The sequence below is a fragment of the Myxocyprinus asiaticus genome, chromosome 7 (assembly GCF_019703515.2).
Source record: "Myxocyprinus asiaticus isolate MX2 ecotype Aquarium Trade chromosome 7, UBuf_Myxa_2, whole genome shotgun sequence".
NCBI lineage: Eukaryota > Metazoa > Chordata > Actinopteri > Cypriniformes > Catostomidae > Myxocyprinus > Myxocyprinus asiaticus.
Window position 1 is genome coordinate 1,398,507 of NC_059350.1, and position 6,726 is coordinate 1,405,232.

The window sequence follows — 6,726 nt, forward strand, 5'->3', positions numbered from 1 at the left end:
ATTACCTCAATGCCGACCCGCTGTTTACAAACACGCCAGCAGAGCCCTTTGTCTGGGCAGCCCGGCTGCGGAAACACAGAAGGAAAAGGGGAAATAGAGTCGCCGTTCTCATCAGAGTAAGACGTCGCGCAAATCGACCCCTGCTACCCAGTATTCTACTGGCAAATGTTCAGTCTCCAAGCTCTGCGAGCTGAGAGCGCAGATCTCTTTCCAACGAGAAACGAGGGACTGCTGCATTATCTGCCTAACAGAAACTTGGATGTCTGCGGAGATTCCAGATTCAGCCATCGAACCCGCGGGGTTCTCCGTGCACCGAGCGGAGAGAGCGAAAGATCTCTCAGGTAAAAGCAGAGGTGGTGGTGTATGTTTATGGTCAATAAATCCTGCTGTGATCAGAGGAACGTACATTCTATCAAATCTTTCTGCTTTCCTGATCTGGAATTTATCATGCTTCTGTGTCGACCATTCTGGCTACCGAAGGAATTCATAGCAGTCATTATCACTACTGTGTACCTCCCGCCACAAGCCGACACAGACCGGAACTGTATGGGAGTATAAGCAAGCAGGAAACTGCGCACCCTGAGGCCGTGTTCATTGTGGCTGGGGACTTTAACAAAGACAATTTTAAATCAATTGCACCAAAATACCACCAACACATCGGTTTCAACCTACGAGGGGACCGGGTTTTGGACCATTGCTTCTCTCCCTTCCGGGATGGCTACAGATCCCTCCCCCGCCCACTATTTGGCAATTCAGACCACTCTTCCATTCTGCTTCTGCCCGCTTACAGGCAGAAACTGAAACAGGAAGCATCCACCCTCAGATCGATCCAGTGCTGGTCGGACCAATCAGATGCCACGCTACAAGACTGTTTTGATCACGCGGACTGGGAGATGTTCCGGTCCGCCTCTGATGAGGACATCAAGCTTTACGCTTAAAGCATAATGTGTTTCATCAGAAAGTGCATAGAAGATGTTGTTCCGACCAAAACAATACGGATCTACCCCAACCAGAAACCATGGATAAATAGCGATGTTCGCGTGGCACTTGATGCGTGGACCTCCGCTTTTAAGCGGAGGAGCATAAACAAGCCAGTTATGCCCTCCGCAAAACTATCAGAGCAGCCAAATGCCAGTACAGGGACAAAATTGAAGGACAGTTTAACACCACCAACTCTAGAAGCATTGTGGCAGGGAATTAACATCATCATAGACTTTAAAGGGAATAAAAACTCCGCCATGAACACCGCTGCCTCTCTCCCGGATGAGCTAAATATTTTTATGCTCGTTTCGAGGGAAATAACACCGCCCTCGCAGAGAGAGCTCTCGCGGCCGAAGCTAAAGAGGTTAGTTCACTCTCTGTCTCTGTAGCGGATGTAACCCGATCCTTTTGAAGGGTGAATATCCGTAAAGCCACGGGTCCAAATGGCATTCCGGGCCACATCATCAGAGTGTGCACGAACCAACTGGCTGGTGTTTTCACAGACATTTTCAACCTTTCCCTCTCCTTGTCTGTGGTCCCCACATGCTTTAAAATGTCCACCATTGTGCCTGTACCAAAGCAATCCAAAATCACTTAAATGACTGGCGTCCTGTTGCTCTGACCCCCATCATCAGCAAAGGCTTTGAGAGACTAATCAGAGACCATATCTGCTCTGTGCTGCCTCCATCACTGGACCCATTGCAATTTGCTTACCGCAACAACCGCTCCACTGATGATGCCATTGCATCTACAATACACACTGCTCTCTCCCACCAAAAAAGAAACACTTATGTGAGAATGCTGTTTGTAGACTACAGCTTAGCATTCAACACCATAGTGCCCTCCAAGCTTTATGTGAAACTCCGGGCTCTGGGCTTAAACAGCTCACTATGCAGCTGGATCCTGGACTTCCTGTCAAGCAGATGCCAGGTGGTTAGAATTGGCAGAAACATCTCCTCATCACTGACTCTCTATGGGCTGTGGGCTGTGTTCTCAGCCCACTCCTGTATTCCCTGTACACACATGACTGTGTGGCAACACATAGCTCCAATGCCATCATTAAGTTTGCTGATGATACGACGGTGGTAAGTCTGATAACTGACAATGATGAAACGGCCTACAGAGAGGAGGTGCACACTCTGACACGCTGGTGTCAGGAGCACAACCTCTCCCTCAATGTCAGCAAGACAAAGGAGCTTGTGGTGGACTTCAGGAGAAGAGAAAGAGAACTCAGGAGTAGAGAAAGAGAACACAGCCTCATCACCATCAATGGAGCACCAGTGGAGAGAGTCAGCAGCTTCAAGTTCCTCGGTGTCCACATCACTGAGGAACTCACATGGTCCGTCCACACTGAGGCCATTGTTAAGAAGGCTCATCAGCGCCTCTTCTTCCTGAGACGGCTGAGGAAGTTTGGAATGAACCGCCACATCCTCACACGGTTCTACACCAGCACTGTAGAGAGCATCCTGACTGGCTGCATCTCCGCCTGGTACGGCAATAGCACCGCCCACAACCGCAAAGCCCTGCAAAGGGTGGTGCGAACTGCCAGACACATCATCGGAGGTGAGCTTCCCTCCCTCCAGGACACATATACCAGGCGGTGTGTGAAAAAAGCTCGGAGGACCATCAGAGACTCCAGCCACCCGAGCCATGGGCTGCTCTCACTGACACCATCAGGCAGGTGGTATCGCAGCATCAGGACCCGCACCAGCCGACTTCTGACAGCTTCTTCCCCCAAGCAATCAGACTTCTGAACTCTTGATCTCTCTCGATCAATATACATCAGCACTGCACTTTAATAATCTTATTATCTCACACTGGACTGTCTTAAATTATATTCTCTTTTAACAACACACTGGCAACTGACTATCAGCTGACAGCCTGAATGTCAATACAGTACAATACAACCTATTGTATATTTTATATATACTATATATACTATTTTTATTGTATAATGTGTATTCTATATTGTGTGTATGTGTATTCTATATTGTGTGAATTGTACGCTGTACAATATCCTATATTGTGTTTTGTATACTGTACATTGTATATTATTATTTGTATATTGTGTTGTGTGTAATTATGTGTATATTAGATATGTAAATTATGTTGTGTAAATCTGATGTTTATTGTAAATTCGTATATGTCTCATCACTGTCACGACTGCTATGTTGCTCGGAACTGCACCCAAGAATTTCACCCACTATTGCACTTGTGTATATGGTTGTGTGACAATAAAAGTGATTTGATTTGATTTGACTTAAATCTCCATAACAGAGTTTTCCTGGGCTGTCGCAGCATTTCCTGCGCAGTATGTAGATCATCAGACCATCAAACTGAATTATGCCCTCTCATAAATTCTAACCTTCCCACCCGGTCAGACCAAAGATCCGAAAACTCTACCAGCTACGTCCCACGCCCCTCTAACAACCATCCCCCCGATCAAATAGATCGCGATTTCAGAGAAAGTGTAATAAGAGTTTCAACCGGCAGACAAGTTTGCAACAACTTCAATGAGTTTGGTTGCCCTATGCAACGCTGTCATTTCCTGCATGTCTGTTCCCATTGCGGCGACACGCATGCCCGCCCTATCTGCCCTGGATTGAAATCAATCAATATTTCTTCTCTTACTAAAGAACTTGCAAACCATCCCGACGCCCAATTTACAAACTACCTCCCGAATGGTTTAAAATCTGGCTTCAACCCTGGGCTAGAAAGCTTGCCCTCCACTAGCGTTATTTGCAATAATTTGCAATCCGCGCTAGCTGAACCCGAAGTGGTGGATGAACTAATCCATAAAGAGACCCCATCGTGGTCGCAGCATTTCTGTGGGGAAATTAATGGACTTCAAAAAGCATCATAGTCCACTGCAATAATCAGGCTATAGTACATTGCATCAACAAGGGCCGTTCTCGTGCCCCCGAAATCATGACGTTTCTAAGACGTCTAATTTGGATTTCAGCCTGTAACCAATTCATAATCTCTGCTAGACACATACCAGGCTCAAAGAACCAAATTGCTGACTCACTTTCCCGCTTGTCCTTTCAGAAATTCAGAGTATTAGCTACAGAGGCAGACTCGACTCCGATCCCGGTACCTTCCTGTTCGGAGCTGAGATTTCTATAGACCATCCCCTCAAACAACTTCTCACTGACTCCATAGTTCGAGCAGCCTCAACACTCCAAACCTACTGGACAGCCTGGAAAAACTTCAAACAATTTCACCAAACCTATAAACTGCAGTTCCCACATTTTTTTCCCTACTATATGTTTCATCTTTTATTTCTTTCCTAAATCAATTCAAAGGCATTCAACCAGGTCCCATCAAAGGCTATCCGAGCGGCCTACACTTCTTCCACAAATTAATTTTCGGCAAGTTAGCCCCAGCAATCAATAACCCCCAAATTTCTTTGCTAATTAAAGGAATTAAAAAATCCCAACCTGCACGCCCAGACATCAGAATGCCTCTAACCATCGACATGCTTCCTGCCATAGTCATGGTACTGTTCTTTCATCTTAATGCCTTTTTGGGGGTAATCAGGACTTGAGTCGAGTCTCGAGCTTTGAGCCCTCCAGTGTACGGAGAGCAAGCCAAATACGTTTACTGCTTTAACACAAGATTAAATTAACTTTCGTACTACTGAACACATCATAAGCAAGCGTTTCACCGCTGTTCAAATGCACTTTGGATCACATAATTTATACAGTGCATCCGGAAAGTATTCACAGCGCTTCACTTTTTCCACATTTTGTTATGTTACAGCCTTATTCCAAAATGGATTAAATTCATTATTTTCCTCAAAATTCTACAAACAATACCCCATAATGACAACGTGAGAGAAGTTTGTTTGAAATCTTTGAAAATTTATTAAAAATAAAAAACGAAAAAAATCACATGTACATAAGTATTCACAGCCTTTGCCATGACACTCAAAATTGAGCTCAGGTGCATCTTGTTTCCACTGATCATCCTTGAGATGTTTCTACAACTTGATTGGAGTCCACCTGTGGTAAACTCAGTTGATTGGACATGATTTGGAAAGGCACACACCTGTCTATATAAGGTCCCACAGTTAACAGTGCATGTCAGAGCACAAACCAAGCCATGAAGTTCAAGGAATTGTCTTTAGACCTCCGAGACAGGATTGTATCGAGGCACAGATCTGGGGAAGGGTACAGAAAAATTTCTGCAGCATTGAAGGTCCCAATGAGCACAGTGGCCTCCATCATCCATAAATGGAAGAAGTTTGGAACCACCAGGACTCTTCCTAGAGCTGGCCACCCGGCCAAACTGAGCGATCGGGGGAGGAGGGCCTTAGTCAGGGAGGTGACCAAGAACCCGATGGTCACTCTGACAGAGCTCCAGCATTTCTCTGTGGAGAGAGGAGAAACTTCCAGAAGATCAACCATCTCTGCAGCACTCCACCAATCAGGCCTGTATGGTAGAGTGGCCAGATGGAAGCCACTCCTCAGTAAAAGGCACATGACAGGCCGCCTGGAGTTTGCCAAAAGGCACCTGAAGGACTCTCAGACCATGAGAAACAAAGATTGAACTCTTTGGCCTGAATGGCAAGCGTCATGTCTGGAGGAAACCAGGCACTGCTCATCACCTGGCCAATACCATCCCTACAGTAAAGCATGGTGGTGGCAGCATCATGCTGTGGGGATGTTTTTCAGCGCAGGAACTGGGAGACTAGTCTGGATCGAGGGAAAGATGAATGCAGCAATGTACAGAGACATCCTTGATGAAAACCTGCTCCAGAGCGCTCTGGACCTCAGACTGGGGTGTAGGTTCATCTTCCAACAGGACAACGACCCTAAGCACACAGCCAAGATAACAAAGGTGTGGCTCCGGGACAACTCTGTGAATGTCCATGAGTGGCCCAGCCAGAGCCCAGACTTGAACCCGATTGAACATCTCTGGAGAGATCTGAAAATGGCTGCGCACCGACGCTCCCCATCCAACCTGATGGAGTTTGAGAGGTCCTGCAAAGAAGAATGGGAGAAACTGCCCAAAAATAGGTGTGCCAAGCTTGTAGCATCATACTCAAAAAGACTTGAGGCTGTAATTTGTGCCAAAGGTGCTTCAACAAAGTATTGAGCAAAGGCTGTGAATACTTATGTACATGTGATTTTTTTTCCCCCGTTTTTTTTTTATTTTTAATAAATTTGCAAAGATTTCAAACAAACTTCTTTCACGTTGTCATTATGGGGTATTGTTTGTAGAATTTTGAGGAAAATAATGAATTTAATTCATTTTGGAATAAGGCTGTAACATAACAAAATGTGGAAAAAGTGAAGCGCTGTGAATACTTTCCGGATGCACTGTATGTATAAATGTTTTCCATCTGAAAGAACTAAATATTAAATGAAACAAATGACAATAAAATGCAAAGTAATCTCTTCAGTAATCAAAATACTTTTGAATGTAACTGTATTCTAATTACCAATTATTTAAATTGTAACTGTAGTGGAATACAGTTACTTATATTATGTATTTTAAATATGTAATCCCGTACATGTATTCCGTTACTCCCCAACCCTGTTTATATATATATATATATATATATATATATATATTTGTTATTAACAATTTTTATTGATTCTTGTACACAAACAAAAACAGAATTAACAAAACACATACACACAGAATCAGCTTTAACCCCCATTATTTCCCCCTCCCCAAACCCACCCTGTTCCCCAGTAAACATCACTGTGGTCAAAGTCCAAATCACACAATGCACAC